Here is a 16574-nt window from a genome sequence, read left to right on the forward strand (position 1 = left end):
GTGCCTATATTGTCATGCTCAATCTGTAAATTGGTGTAAAGGCTTCTAAGATTAATATCCGTAGATTTCCCCGGCATAAAGTCAGATTGGTCTGTCCCCACGATAGATAGGATAACCCCCCACACCCCCCGTCAATCGTATGGCCAACACCTTGGCCAACATTTTGGCATCTAAATTTATAAGTGAGATGGGCCGGTATGAACTACATTGATCCGGTGGCTTCCCCGCCTTGTGAATCACCACTATTGTAGCCTCAGAAAAAGACGGTTGTAATTCTGAATTATGCAGGGCATATGTAAACAGCCTACTTAATTGTGCGCAAGAAAGCCGTCCGGACCCGGGGTCTTATGTAGGGCCATACCTCCTATTGCTATCTGAATTTCTGCAGCCGATATTGGGGAATCTAGTATGTTTCTATCTTTCCTAGATAGTCTCGTGAATTTAATCTGATCTAGGTATGTCCTCAAAGTGTCAGTAATGGGGGCATGTTTTAATGCATAAAGTTTAGTGTAATAAGATGCAAATTGGGCACAGACCTCCTCCGGCTTAGACACCTCCACCCCAGAATCTAGTTTAATTGCTGCCACTTAGAGTGCGACCATTGCAAGCGCATATTAGCTAAAATATATTTTTTAAATGTTAGAGTTGAGTAGAACACATCAGACCTGAGCCGACAGCAGCCAGAAGCAGTGTGCGGTCATGTCTATGTTAAAAACGGCAGCATAGCAAGCTATGTGAAGGAATTACACACATTATACAGTCGCAAAATAGTAAGATATTTTTAATGCAGACTATTTAAAGAGTTGCCCGATTTTACTTTTAGGAAGCAAATGAAAAATAGAAAAAAAAATTCTGTTCACAGCTGTCCATATACAGACTACCACCCAGATTAAAATGTTGCCATTAATAAATATGCATTGAAAAGTAATCCCCCCATCAAAAAAAATAAAAAATAGATGATAAATGCAAAATAATAAATCAACAATAGAGTAGAGAATAGGGCACTTTTGTAGGTATAGGTGTAGGTCACTAGATGGAGACTTTACCTAATACTGACACTATGCTGTAGGCCCTTCCTACAGAATAGAATGGCCGCCCCGATAGGGGCGATCCCGTATTCAGGAACCTCCTGAATGCCCCTAGATGGCCCTGAAAGAGAGGTGGCCCACCGTAGTAGCGTGGCCTAGAGCAGGTTTACTTGGTGACCTAACAAATGCCAAAAACAAAAAATTATAGATATAGAAAGTATTCACTATTAAAAATGTCGGATACCGTTTCCACTCTCAATAAAGCAAGATATGCTAAGTCGCCAATAATTGTCAACTTGTCACAAAATAGTCTCATTAAGTCCCAATAGTGTAGCCCCAACGCGTTTCGCCCAGTACAGTTTAAGGGCTCATGAGAGGACCAAAAAAAATAAAAATCACTGTAAATAGTGCTGCCTTCTGGCAGTGGTAACACAGATATACTAATCCGACGAAATGCTGCTGCCAAAAACAGCCAATACTGATACATCACAAAAGATCAATCGCTGGTAATAATGGCCAGTAGGTCATCTGGCCCCCTCTTATGTAATAAACACAGATCACATATAAGAATAATGCTATCATAGTAGATAGCCCAGTGGTACTTGCGCGTCCTATGTTCAAGGCTAAGGTCCCCCGACACAGCACAGTTTCCAGGTATAGAGCTGGCTAGAGATCATAGAGGGCCTGCTGCAGCGTGGTGTCCATGATGGAATGGCAGAGAAATGTAGCGCCAAGGCGCCGGTTTAAGTTAGCCGCCGGAAAGGAGGAGGCGTGGCGCATGTTACAATAAGATGAAGACTGGACAATGGCGGCTCACCTGGGGGGACCACTATGGGTAGGTGCACTCCTCAAAGATCACCCAAATCCAAGAGAGAAGTAAATATAACCCCCCACTCAAATATCAGGGGGCACCGGACAACAGAGTGGGAGATAAAATATATATATAAAAATGTTTATTGACCCTGGGTAAGGCACATGTATCAGTAAAAATATAATCAATAAAAACACAATAAAACAAAATGGCCACGATCAATACTAATAAAGGTGGTGGATAAGTAATGCGCGAGTCCCTAATGATCAAAATAGATGTCGTTCCACCTCGGGGATCCCAACCGTTGGTGGATCCAAAGGAATCACTTGAATCCGTGGCACCTGGAGTGAGACCTATGGACTGACTGACGTATCAGATAATTCAGGCAATCTCACTTGCAAGGGGATAATGCCCAAGTCACTGGGTACCGGCCGGTATGGCAAATGGTATAGTACAAGCAAGATGTATAAACATAGGCAATGTTTATAGTGGCGCATGTTACGTCACTATAGCTGCTCTTCCTATAATGATTGCTGGTGGCCGCATCCCATAACACCACATGACGCGGTCATGTGATGTGTCATGTGATCAGCCAAACAGGACACTAATTCCGCCACAGCTAATAGGACACGTGATCAGGTCAAGGGAGATCATGTGATGTATCACATGATCGGCTCTGTCTATGTCATAGAGAGCAGGTCACATGAGCAGGCCACCTAAGGGGGGTACATAGATAGTAGATATAATAGATGGGTAGCAAATAATCTTTTACATACTGAGGGGGGTAAAACCTAGATAAAGGAGATAAAACACCTTATTTTGCATACCAGGTTGGAATAAATGAGGTTACTAAACTAAATAGAGGGCAAACAAATTCACGGTACCCAAGGAATTGGCTACATATTCCCATTTGATATTATGTACCCGAGAGATAAAGCGATATATGCCCATATATCCATCGCTTCAAACAGAGGGGGTACCCTGAACTCCTGTCTATATGAGGCTTGGAGGCATGCAGACTCTGTGGATAGGTTCACTCTACTTCAATCTAAAAAGAGAGATGACCCACTAGGAGTGATTAGGATTATTGCCACCTTTGATACCGCATCCCAACAAGTTCGCGAGATCTTAGGGAGATACTGGTCTCTATTAAAAACGGACCCGGATTTGGTGAAACTCCAGTCAAAAGCATGTGGCTATCCAATCGGAAATCAGGGACCTTTAGATGTGGTAAATGTAAAGCATGCCCCTTTATTGCGATAGGGGATACCTTCACCGATAGTACCCAGGGACGTATCTATAAAACTCGTTCATTTGCAAACTGTAACACGGTGTACCTGGCCCAATGTGATTGTCGATATAAGTATGTCGGTAAAACCCGTAGGATGTTCAAAAAGTGAATCCTTGAACATGTGGGAGATATCCGCAATAAGCGCGACAAACCACTTTCTAGACATGTTTTACTACACCATGGAGGCAATATAAGATCACTACGGTTCTCCATGATCAAGACAATAAAGCAGTCTATTAAGGGTGGAGACTGATAGGATTTTAAGGCAAAAAGAATCTAAGTGGATCTATACCTTAAATACCTGCTGGTCTTAATGAAATCATTAATTATACGTGTTTCCTATGAATGGCCAACCAAACCGTATACATATGGGCATATATCGCTTTATCTCTCGGGTACAGAATATCAAATGGGAATATGTAACCAATTGGGTACCGAGAATTTGTTTGCCCTCTAATTAGTTTAGTAACCTCATTTATTGTTCCAACCTGGTATGCAAAATAAAGTGTTTTATCTACTTTATCTAGGTCTAGGTCCGTAGCCTCTTAGTATGTAAAATATTATTTGCTACCTGTCAATTTTATCTACTATGTACCCCTCTTAGGTGGCCCGCTCATGTGACCTGCTCTCTATGGCATAGACAGAGCCTACAGAGCCGATCATGTGATACATCACATGATCGCCCTTGACCTGATTACGTGTCCTATTAGTGTCCTGTTCAGCCGATCACATGACACATCACATGACCGCGTCATGTGGTGTTATGGGATGCGGCCACCAGCGATCATTATAGGAAGAGCAGCTATAGTGACGTAACATGCGCCACGCCTCCTCCTTTCCGGCAGCTTATTTAAACCGGCGCCTTGGCACTACATTTCCCTGCCATTCCATCATGGACACCACCCTGCAGCGGGCCCTCTATGATCTCTAGCCAGCTCTATACCTGGAAACTGTGCTGTGTGTAGGGGGACCTTAGCCTTGCGCGTCCCATGTTCAAGTACCACTGGGCTATCTACTATGATAGCATTATTCTGATATGTGATCTGTGTTTATTACATAAGAGGGGGCCAGATGCCCACTTTTATTAGAGAATACTTTCTATAGCTATAATTTTTTGTTTTTGGCATTTATGTTAGGTCCCCAAGTAAACCTGCTCTAGGCCACGCTACTACGGTGGGCCACCTCTCTTTCAGGGCCATCTAGGGGCATTCAGGAGATTCCTGAATACGGGATCGCCCCTATCGGGCGGCCATTCTGTTTTGTAGGAAGGGCCTACAGCATAGTGTCAGTATTAGGGAAAGTCTCCATCTAGTGACCTACACCTATACCTACAAAAGTGCCCTAATCTCTATTGTCGATTCATTATTTTGCATTTGGTTATCATCTTTTTTTTTTTTCCTTTTATTTGATGGGGGATTACTTTTTAATGCATTTTTATTAAAGGCTACATTTTAATCTGGGTAGTAGTCTGTGAATTGCCCAAAGTACATTTACTGTCTGTAGTAAACTTTACCCTCTGACTGGTTATAGTCTTAGCTGTGATATCACAGCTGTCCATAGCCTTTAATGTATTATTATTATTATTGTAGCTGGAGCACAGTTCTTGGGTTGTTTTATTTAGGTCTTTGATGGCATATCGTTAGGATATGCCATCAAAGTCAGATCGGTGAAGGCCACACCTATCTCTAAAACGGGCCCTCGAAAGTGAAGGAAAGCACATTGCGCATGAGTGACACGCTCTCCATTCATTTCTGTGGGAATTCAGAAAAAACCTGAGCGAGCACGCTTGGCTATATTTGGAAGTCTTATAAAATGAATAGAGAGCAGAAAATAGCAAGAAATAGCCAAGCCAGCGCTCAGCTTTCTTCATAACTCCTATATATGGCTCCGCTATTTCTGTCAGTCTCATAGAAGTAAGTGGAGCGGTGGCTACGTTTGCGAAGTGCACGCTCCATTCATTGTTACTGGACCTCTGAAAATAGCCAAGTGTGCTCGCTCAGGTTTTTTCTGAACTCCCATAGAAATAAATGGAGAGGAGAATTCCGGTTCCGGCGCCGCCATGTGAGGAAGCAACGCTCGAAGCTCCCGCTTACAGCCGATTCCAGCGATCATTTAGCAGCGCGGGGAGGCGATCATACCTCCGAGGGAAGTGTGGCTGACATTACTTACCTACTCCTGGACGCCGATGGAACGATACTTACTCCGGAGTGGCCAGAAACTTACAGGTGCGCAGCAGGCAGCTTCACAGGACGCGGCAAAGATGGCGGATAGCCAGCAGCTGCTGTTTCAAGATGAGAGTTCCCAGAATCTCCAGGGAGATATGACTCCCCTGGGTAGCCCTGACTCCCTGGATTACAAAAAGCTAGCCATAGAAGTGGTGCAGCGCATTATGCCGGACATCCAGAAGACACTGGAGACGACTACAATGGCCTCCTTTAACTCCCTGAGAGAAGAGGTGAATCAGACCAGTCTTCAAGTAGGGAACTTGGAAAAAGAGCTGCGCTCTCTCCAGCAACAAGTTGGGTACTCTGATTCTGTCATTCAATCGCAGCATGCCCTGGAATATTTGCGCTCCAAGGTGGATGACCTAGAGAACAGGTCCCGCCGCAATAATCTGAGGGTGGTGGGTCTGCCCGAATCTATCAAGCAACCTGAGCTTCTGGACTTATGTGAAAGGGAACTACCTGAGGCCCTCGGCCTAAATTTTTTCTGCAGGGTGGAACGCGCCCACAGGATAGGCCCGGAAAAAAACCCGGCCGGGGACTCTGTAGCGGCGTCTCCCCGTGGCGGGGATGGACGACCGCGTCAAGTCATCTTTAAGCTGCTGGATTTCAATGACAAGGTGTACCTGCTACGCAGCTTTCGCAAGAGGCAGCACCAAATCACTATCAGGGGCCACAGAATCTTGCTCTTTGAAGCTTCTCGGCAGATGTTGCGAAAAAAACGCAAGGCTTTTAGCCCTATTTGCACCAAGCTTTATCACAAGGACATTCGCTTTCAGCTCGTTTTTCCGGCGGTGCTGAGGATCCACCGCGCACGAGGAGGTACAGTCACTTTTAGATCCCCCTCTGAGGCGGAGGCGGCTATCGGCGGGATCTTAGACTCAGAGCTGCGTGACGTCACCCTATCTCCTCAGCGGTCTACACCAAAGCCGTCAGCGGAACCAACGGCCCGCGGGGGGGAGTGACCGTTCACGGAACGGCTTGGGAAGGCACTCCAGAAGGGGACGCTGACGTGCATTAGACTCAAGCGAGACTCAACCTCAGGGACCACCACGCTTACCCGTGAGCTACGGGGGCGGCACCCGAACCTGAGCAGATCTTGCATTTATGGCCGATGCACGGGACGTATCCGGATACTTTTGGCCAGGAGTTTATCTAATTTACGGGGTCTTGATAATTTAGCATTACTGTTGTTATTGTTTAGGCAGTGTATACGGGAGTTCCGCCATGGTGGAAAAAAGAGAAGTCGACACCCAGATTTAGGGAAGGCAAACACCATCTAGCCTTGGTGCCTGGTGGGTATCATCTGCTATATTTACAGGCAGTGTTATATATTGTTTTTCATTTTTTTTTGTGTGTGTTCTTCCCCCTTCCTTTTCCCCTACCCACCCGCTGCTCTCTCTGCCCGGGGATCCGTGATTATCAGAGCTGAAATGCGAATCATCTCCTGGAACGTCAAGGGATTACGCTCACCACAGAAGCGCTCCAAAATTTTGTGTAATTTAAAACGCCTCCAGCCTGACATAGTTCTCCTACAGGAGACCCATCTAGAAGATAAGGATTTCTTTCAATTGAAAATTTTTTGGGTGGGCTCTGTTTACGGATCCTCGGCCAGGGAGCGCAGGGCAGGAGTGCTTACACTGCTCCACAAGAATTTATCAGGGACAGTGTTATCAGAATCCCATGATAGCGAGTGCAGATGGCATAGGTTGCTGCTTGAATTTGAGGGGACATCATATAGTATCCACAACGTATATGCCCCGAATGACACTAATGTGCCTTTTTACGCTCTTCTTGAGAACAGACTACATGCGGATGGAACCCATAATAGAATTGTGGGTGGCGACTTTAACTCAGTTGCCTCTGTTCTGGAAGATCGGAAAAGAGCTGAGGGGGTTGTGGGTACACGGAGGCTTTCTGACAAGGTCATACCGCCTCTCTTGGCCTCTACGGGCTTATATGATACCTGGCGCTCTCTACACCCCGATGATGGGGAATACACGCACTTCTCCCATGCGCACAATGCTTGGTCTCGTATAGACTATCTATTTGTGTCCTCACATATGTCTTCTAAGGTAGTCTCCTCTGAAATCCATTACTTACTTATCTCTGATCACTCATCCGTTTCCATCTGCTTGCAGAATACATACCCTAGAGCAGGGATGCTCAACCTGCGGCCCTCCAGCTGTTGCAAAACTACAACTCCCAGCATGTCCGGACAGTCTACAGCTATCAGCCTACAGCAGGGCATGATGGGAGTTGTAGTTTTACAACAGCTGGAGGGCCGCAGGTTGAGCATGCCTGCCCTAGAGGGATAGATTTCCTGTGGCGTTTTCCTTCGTTCCTGGCCAAAGATGACAACTTCAAACATACAATACGAGGTTGGTGGTGGGAGTTCCAGGGGGACAATCCTCGGGGTGCATCAGATGTTTCGACCCATTGGGAGACCGCTAAAGCGGTCCTGAGGGGTCGGGTACTTCGCTATGTGAGCAAATTGCGCAAAGTGGTGGCTAAACAATATCAGGAAGCTAGCACGGCCCTTCGACTAGCATACACTAGATTTCTTCAGGTGGCCTCAGGTCAGCACAAAGATGCCTGGATGGCAGCTAGAAGCAATTTTGAATTATGGGTTGATAGGCGGGAAGCCATGTATCGATCAGAATATCAGTCGGATCTTTTCCAATTTGGGAATAAGTCGGGCAAAATGCTAGCAAATTTAGCTAAGGGAAGAAGGGCTCCCACGGTCATTAAGTCACTGAAAGGTGAAGACTGAGCTATTCACACAAACCCCAAGTTGATAAATGAACTGCTAGGAAAGGATTAAGAGCGGCTTTATAGGGACACTCCAGGGGAACAGGAGGAGGGCGAACGTTTTTTTTTTATCAGCAATCAAGCTACCATCCCTGACGGAGGAACAACGGGGGATCCTGAATGCCGAAATATCGGCTGAGGAAGTCCTACATATTATACGTTCCCTACATAACGAGAAAGCGCCAGGCCCTGACGGGTTTTCAGGGGAATTCTATAAGATGCTACAAGATCACCTCGCCCCCACCCTAGTTGAATACTTCAATCATCTCCTGCACACGGGCGGTTTCCCCGCCCACGTCAATGTGACCTACATTAAATTGATACTAAAGCCCAATAAGGACCCGCAGAATCCGGGTTCATATCGCCCGATCTCGCTCATCAATCAGGATCTTAAGATTTTGACCAAAATCCTGGCTGATAGACTGAGCCTCCTAATGCCCGCCCTGATAGGCCCCTCGCAAGTGGGTTTCATAAAGGGAAGGTCGGGGGTAGCAAACATCAGAAAAGTGCTGGCAACCTTGGATTGGGTTCGATGCCGCCCCCAGCCGGACACAGCCCCTATCTTGTTGGCTTTGGACGCGGAAAAAGCTTTTCATTCGCTGCGGTAGGACTGGCTGGGGGTGGTGTTAGATAAATTCAAGATCGGGGATATCCGTACCTTTTTACAGGGACTCTATACCAGCCCCGCGGCGCGCATTCATACGGGAGGGTTTCTATCCCCCATTTTTCCCCGTCAGAGAGGAACCAGACAGGGGTGCCCGCTCTCCCCCCTCCTTTTTGACTTAGCCATCGAACCTCTCTGAGCTATACTCGGGAATCACTGTAGGTAGGAAAGAGGTCAAACTGGCTTTATATGCCGATGACCTATTGCTCTTTATGGCTACTCCCCAGCGACATCTGGGCCCCTTGATTGATCTCCTCCGTCGTTTTGGCTCTTTTTCGGGATATAAAATTAATTCTTCCAAGAGTGAGGTCCTGGAGTTGCACACCACGAATCCCCCTCACCTCTGGACTTCCTCTGGTTTCTCCCTAGCGACTGTTAAGCGACATACAGTCATGTGAAAAAATTAGGACACCCTTTGAAAGCATGTGGTTTTTTGTAACATTTTTAATAAATGGTTATTTCATCTCCGTTTCAACAATACAGAGAGATTAAAGTAATCCGACTAAACAAAGAAAACTGAAGAAAAGTCTTTTCAAGATCTTCTGTAAATGTCATTCTACAAAAATGCCTATTCTAACTGAGGAAAAAGATAGGACACCCTTGCCCCTAATAGCGAGTGTTACCTCCTTTGGCTGAAATAACTGCAGTGAGACGGTTCTTGTAGCCATCTACCAGTCTTCGACATCGGTCTGAGGAAATTTTACCCCACTCCTCAATGCAGAACTTTTTCAGCTGTGAGATGTTTGAGGGGTTTCTTGCACGTACAGCCCTTTTCAAGTCACCCCACAGCATCTCAATGGGATTCAAATCTGGACTTTGACTTGGCCATTCCAGGACTCTCCATTTCTTCTTTTTCAGCCAATCTTTGGTTGATTTACTAGTATGTTTTGGGTCATTGTCATGTTGCATGGTCCAGTTCCGCTTCAGCTTTAATTTTCTAACTGATGGTCTCACATGTTCTTCAAGCACCTTCTGATACACAGTAGAATTCATCGTGGATTCTATGATGGTGAGCTGACCAGGTCCTGCTGCAGCAAAGCAGCCCCAAACCATGACACTTCCACCTCCATGCTTCACAGTTGGTATGAGGTTCTTTTCTTGGAATGCTGTGTTTGGTTTACGCCAAACATGTCCTCTGCTGTTGTGTCCAAATAATTCAATTTTGGACTCATCTGTCCAAAGAACATTATTCCAGAAGTCCTGGTCTTTGTCAACTTTATCTCTGGCAAATGTCAGTCTGGCCTCGATGTTTCTCTTGGAAAGCAAAGGTTTCCTCCTTGCACACCTCCCATGCAAGTTAAACTTGTACAGTCTCTTTCTGATTGTAGAGGCATGTACTTCTACATCAACAGTAGCCAGAGCCTGCTGTAGTTCTCGAGATGACACTTTAGGGTTTTTGGAGACCTCTTTTAGCATCTTGCGGTCTGCTCTTGGGGTGAACTTGCTGGGGCGACCAGTCCTGGGCATGTTGGCAGTTGTTTTGAAAGCCCTCCACTTGTAGACTATCTTCCGGACAGTGGAATGGCTGATTTCAAAATCTTTTGAGATCTTTTTAAATCCCTTCCCAGACTCATAGGCTGCTACAATCTTTTTTCTGAAGTCCTCTGACAGCTCTTTTGCTCTCACCATGGTGCTCACTCTCACTTCAACAGTCAGGAGCACACCAAACTAAATGTCTGAGGTTTAAATAGGGCAAGCCTCATTCAACATGCAGAGTAACGATCTACTAATTATGTGCACCTGGTGTGAGATCTGAGCCAATTTAAGAGGGAATACATGTGAGGGTGTCCTATCTTTTTCCTCAGTTAGAATAGGCATTTTTGTAGAATGACATTTACAGAAGATCTTGAAAAGACTTTTCTTCAGTTTTCTTTGTTTAGTTGGATTACTTTAATCTCTCTGTATTGTTGAAACGGAGATGAAATAACCATTTATTAAAAATGTTACAAAAAACCACATGCTTTCAAAGGGTGTCCTAATATTTTCACATGACTGTATCACCTACTTGGGGGTGAAGATTGGTAAGCTCCCTGGGTCACTGTATCAGCTAAACTACCCACCCCTCATAGCGAAAATAATATCAGAACTACAGAGATGGCATTCGCTTCCCTTGTCTATCCTCTGCAGATATCAGCTCATCAAAATGATGAGCTTCTCTAAATTACTTTACCTCCTCCAAACGCTCCCGATTCTACTGAAACATGCTGATGTTACTGCTTCGAATAGGGCATTTACCACCTTCTTGTGGTCTGGTCGGCGACCCCGTATCTCTCTCTCAAAGCTCATGTTATGGAAACCAGAGGGAGGGGTGAAATTCCCGAACATACGGGGATACAATCTATCTTGCCTTCTGAGACATATCTCGGATTGGAATAAGTATAGATAATAAAGAAAAGCGGCTACACCCACGGATCAGTATTGGATATGAGGTGCTCACCTCCAAAAGGCCTCACCTCAGGCCTAGGTAGACAGAGTATATGAATAAATATAAGAGGGGCACTCTCTACAGAAGGGAACACACACAAATCTTGGACTTGGTTATCAATTAATATAATTTAATATCTTCACTGCAAGATAACACTCATGGGCAATCCTTTAAAATGTTAATATACACAATAAAAACACTCCAATCAATATAAAATAAATTCCTAAAATCAATATGTGTGAAGAAAAAAAGATAGCTAATTGGTCCACCTTTTCAGGGATAGTAGGTCTTTGGTTATAATATAGTATAATATCGTATCTTCAAAGAAAAGATTAAAGTGCACTAGTGCCGTTCTTTGATGGATATATGCAATTTGAGCAGTCCAATATATCGTTGTCCTGTTTGAATGCTGTAGGTCAAATCGACCTCAATTGTCCCTGAGTCCGTAACTCTGGTGCGCTGTGTATATCAGCCAGCTGGCTGTAAAGTGCGCTAGTCGTATCCAGAGGTGAACATAAATTTGCTTACCGGATTCTCAGGTGTCCTCCTCGGCGTCTCTTACCGGCCTCCCGCTCCACGGCGTCCTCCGCTGCCCTGCTTCTCACACTACACGCAGCGTCCCACGAAACGCGTATGGTCCCAGGAAGTGAGCGCAAATATCCAATGTTCACATAAGGACATTTGACTGATAACATGACAGGCCTGTCTAAGAAATAAACCAACCTCCGGCAAGTATACCCAGCTGACCAGCAGGGGGAGCTCCGCTACGTAATACGCCGTGCCGACGCCAGCTTCGTCACCACGTGGGACGCTGCGTGTAGTGTGAGAAGCAGGGCAGCGGAGGACACCGTGGAGCGGGAGGCCGGTAAGAGACGCCGAGGAGGACACCTGAGAATCCGGTAAGCAAATTTATGTTCACCTCTGGATACGACTAGCGCACTTTACAGCCGGCTGGCTGATATACACAGCGCACCAGAGTTACGGACTCAGGGACAATTGAGGTCGATTTGACCTACAGCATTCAAACAGGACAACGATATATTGGACTGCTCAAATTGCATATATCCATCAAAGAACGGCACTAGTGTACTTTAATCTTTTCTTTGAAGATACGATACTATACTATAACCAAAGACCTACTATCCCTGAAAAGGTGGACCAATTAGCTATCTTTTTTTCTTCACACATATTGATTTTAGGAATTTATTTTATATTGGAGTGTTTTTATTGTGTATATTAACATTTTAAAGGATTGCCCATGAGTGTTATCTTGCAGTGAAGATATTAAATTATATTAATTGATAACCAAGTCCAAGATTTGTGTGTGTTCCCTTCTGTAGAGAGTGCCCCTCTTATATTTATTCATATCTCGGATTGGGTACACAATACCGACCACTTTTCGAATAGAGAGCTGGAACAAAACCTAGTAGCCCCGTGGAATCTAGTGGCATGCCTCCATTCCAATCTGGCTTCGCTTCCCAAGGATATCAAAACCTCACTCTTATTAAAGGGATACGGTGGCAGCTTGGAAGGCGATTAGAAAAACAGTTAGCCTGTCTCATTCGATCTCTAAGTGGATGCCGCTGTGGGAACATCCCGAGTTCCCCAAGGGGAATCGCACAGGACTCTCTGAGCTGTGGGAGTCTAGAGGGTTGGTCAAGGCGGAACATCTGATGCACCGAGAGGAGAAACGATGGCTGACCCCTAAGGAACTGAAGATAAAATATGCCCTGCCTGATTCCCATTTTCTGCTGATTATGCAGACTCTGGGTTTCTGTACACACAGGTTACGAGACTTGTCAAGGGAGGCGACTAAGAACTCCTTTGACGATATTCTCAGTTTCTCTCCTCAAACAGTATCTCTCTCGCGGTTGTATAGGGCACTCTCAGGTAATTTCACCAAGGCCAAACCATCCACTCGGTTTAAGAAATGGGAACGCATCACCATGTATGATGAGATCGGGGAAAAAATCCTGGAGGGCTGGGGCAAGGTCCGCCAGTGAGTGATAAGCGAAAAGTGGCGTGAAACATACTTTAAGATGATGCACCACGCAATTTTTGGTTTTAATTTTCCAGCCTCTCCTCAATTCCCGGATGGCATCACTCATTGTCCTAATTGCAGAGTCTCGGCAACTGACTTCTGGCATGGTATATGGACGTGTACCAAGGTTGCTAACTTCTGGGTCACCGTGGTCGCTTATATCAAAAAACACTGGCTATTAGACTTGCCTATGGAGCCCCAGGCTCTGATATTCCACTACATACGTCTTGATGGGGGGGGGGGAGTCTAGTTGTCCGACTAAGATCCCGATCATTTTACATTCTACAGGGAGTGCAGAATTATTAGGCAAATGAGTATTTTGACCACATCATCCTCTTTATGCATGTTGTCTTACTCCAAGCTGTATAGGCTCGAAAACCTACTACCAATTAAGCATATTAGGTGATGTGCATCTCTGTAATGAGAAGGGGTGTGGTCTAATGACATCAACACCCTATATTTGGTGTGTATAATTATTAGGCAACTTCCTTTCCTTTGGCAAAATGGGTCAAAAGAAGGACTTGACAGGCTCAGAAAAGTCAAAAATAGTGAGATATCTTGCAGAGGGATGCAGCACTCTTAAAATTGCAAAGCTTCTGAAGCGTGATCATCGAACAATCAAGCGTTTCATTCAAAATAGTCAACAGGGTCGCAAGAAGCGTGTGGAAAAACCAAGGAGCAAAATAACTGCCCATGAACTGAGAAAAGTCAAGCGTGCAGCTGCCAAGATGCCACTTGCCACCAGTTTGGCCATATTTCAGAGCTGCAACATCACTGGAGTGCCCAAAAGCACAAGGTGTGCAATACTCAGAGACATGGCCAAGGTAAGAAAGGCTGAAAGACGACCACCACTGAACAAGACACACAAGCTGAAACGTCAAGACTGGGCCAAGAAATATCTCAAGACTGATTTTTCTAAGGTTTTATGGACTGATGAAATGAGAGTGAGTCTTGATGGGCCAGATGGATGGGCCTGTGGCTGGATTGGTAAAGGGCAGAGAGCTCCAGTCCGACTCAGACGCCAGCAAGGTGGAGGTGGAGTACTGGTTTGGGCTGGTATCATCAAAGATGAGCTTGTGGGGCCTTTTCGGGTTGAGGATGGAGTCAAGCTCAACTCCCAGTCCTACTGCCAGTTTCTGGAAGACACCTTCTTCAAGCAGTGGTACAGGAAGAAGTCTGCATCCTTCAAGAAAAACATGATTTTCATGCAGGACAATGCTCCATCACACGCGTCCAAGTACTGTCACGGCTGTATGTGAGCAACAATAATATACACAGTAAAAGAGCTACTGACCGGACCCAAACTAGGAAGGATAAAGGGGTGACCCCTGTCAGACCCTCAAAGCTCTCCCTATTCTGCTAAAGCACATGCCCGGATCCAAATGGCGGAACGAGGCATGCCCACGTACCTAAGACTGATGACCACTGTAACCCCTACAATAGTGGAAGGGGCACGGCCACCGGTGCCCTACTCAGTATATGGAGGGAACCGTGGCCACCTCAGATCCAGTCAGAAAATAATCAGGTACACAACAATGTCTGTACACTTAGCTGAAGGTGTTGCAGCCGCAGAGAAGACGGATCCAAAGACAGCTGGCAATATCCAGAGTGCTTGCTGCAGCAGAACACAGGTCCAGTGAACAGATAGCTACAAGTGAAGATACTAAAGCAAGAGCTACAACTGAAATGAGAACTATAATCCACGCCCTACAATAGGAGGAGGGGTGATATAAAGAGAGGGAAATCAAACGCATGAGGAACAGCTGGGAGGAAGGAAACCAAAAGTAAACAGAGCAGTGAGAACTCCTCCCAGCTCTAGTAGTGACATCATCACAGGGGTGGAGAAACAGAGCTGTGAGAACGTCCCAAAGCTCTGGTAGTGACAAGTACTCCACAGCGTGGCTGGCAAGAAAGGGTATAAAAGAAGAAAATCTAATGACATGGCCTCCTTGTTCATCTGATCTGAACCCCATTGAGAACCTGTGGTCCATCATCAAATGTGAGATTTACAAGGAGGGAAAACAGTACACCTCTCTGAACAGTGTCTGGGAGGCTGTGGTTGCTGCTGCACGCAATGTTGATGGTGAACAGATCAAAACACTGACAGAATCCATGGATGGCAGGCTTTTGAGTGTCCTTGCAAAGAAAGGTGGTTATATTGGTCACTGATTTGTTTTTGTTTTTGAATGTCAGAAATATATATTTGTGAATGTTGAGATGTTATATTGGTTTCACTGGTAAAAATAAATAATTGAAATGGGTATATATTTGTTTTTTGTTAAGTTGCCTAATAATTATGCACAGTAATAGTAACCTGCACACACAGATATCCCCCTAAAATAGCTAAAACTAAAAACAAACTAAAAACTACTTCCAAAAATATTCAGCTTTGATATTAATGATTTTTTTGGGTTCATTGAGAACATGGTGGTTGTTCAATAATAAAATTAATCCTCAAAAATACAACTTGCCTAATAATTCTGCACTCCCTGTATATTGCTGATAGCCAAGAGAGTTCTGCTGCAACACTGGCTCATAGATACCATGCCAGACATTTCTGTTGTGATCTCTGAGTTGAAGGTGCTGATGGGTTTTGAAAGAGTGGAGGCAGTAAGACACAAGGAGTGCTCGGCTTCAAAAAATTTCAGCAAATGGCGAACTTTCATCATTGCCCACTTTAGCCCCGCGGATATTACAGAGCTGGTCAAACCCTTTCAGTATACCTCCTGGTACCTCAAATCCTCTCTGTGTGACACCTTGGGTCCTCTGGCATTGTAGCCCTGCCCATCTTTTTCCCCATGACCCCCTCTCCCTCCCCGGTTCTTGTTCACTGTTTTATTAAAAAAATGCAGTCAGACGCGCATGTTTAAGGCTCATGATCCTTTAAATGCCGTACCGACTCCTTTGTTCTCGCAGTGGGAACATGGGAGATTCATTGTTGTATGATTTGTCTGTACATGACCCTTGTTCTTGTCATTTTGCTGATCTGCTTTCAATAAAAAGAATAAAAATAAAAAAATAAAAATAAATGGAGAGCACGCCACTCATGCTAGATGCGCTCTCCTTCACTTTCAAGGTCCCGTGGGACCCGCACCTATCCTAGTGATATGTCACCAATGTCTCAGAAGAGACAACCCCTTTACATATCAAGGAGAGGTATATTTAAATGATACAGACCTGGCTGCCTGCAGCAATCACTGCAGAAAGCTAAAGGTGTTGTTAGTGGTGTCAAATGGCTTTTAAAAATGAAAAGAAAAAAAAAAGCGATACTCGCCTCACCA

General features: G+C 45.1%; 1 protein-coding gene across 1 annotated transcript in view; it reads right to left on the bottom strand.

Moving 5' to 3' along the window:
* Positions 1–16574, bottom strand: part of MCTS1 (MCTS1 re-initiation and release factor) — a 44801-nt gene that overhangs the window by 12983 nt on the left and 15244 nt on the right. The gene's annotated exons all lie outside the window — the stretch shown is intronic.

The sequence above is a fragment of the Bufo bufo genome, chromosome 8 (assembly GCF_905171765.1).
Source record: "Bufo bufo chromosome 8, aBufBuf1.1, whole genome shotgun sequence".
In the NCBI taxonomy this organism is placed as follows: domain Eukaryota; kingdom Metazoa; phylum Chordata; class Amphibia; order Anura; family Bufonidae; genus Bufo; species Bufo bufo.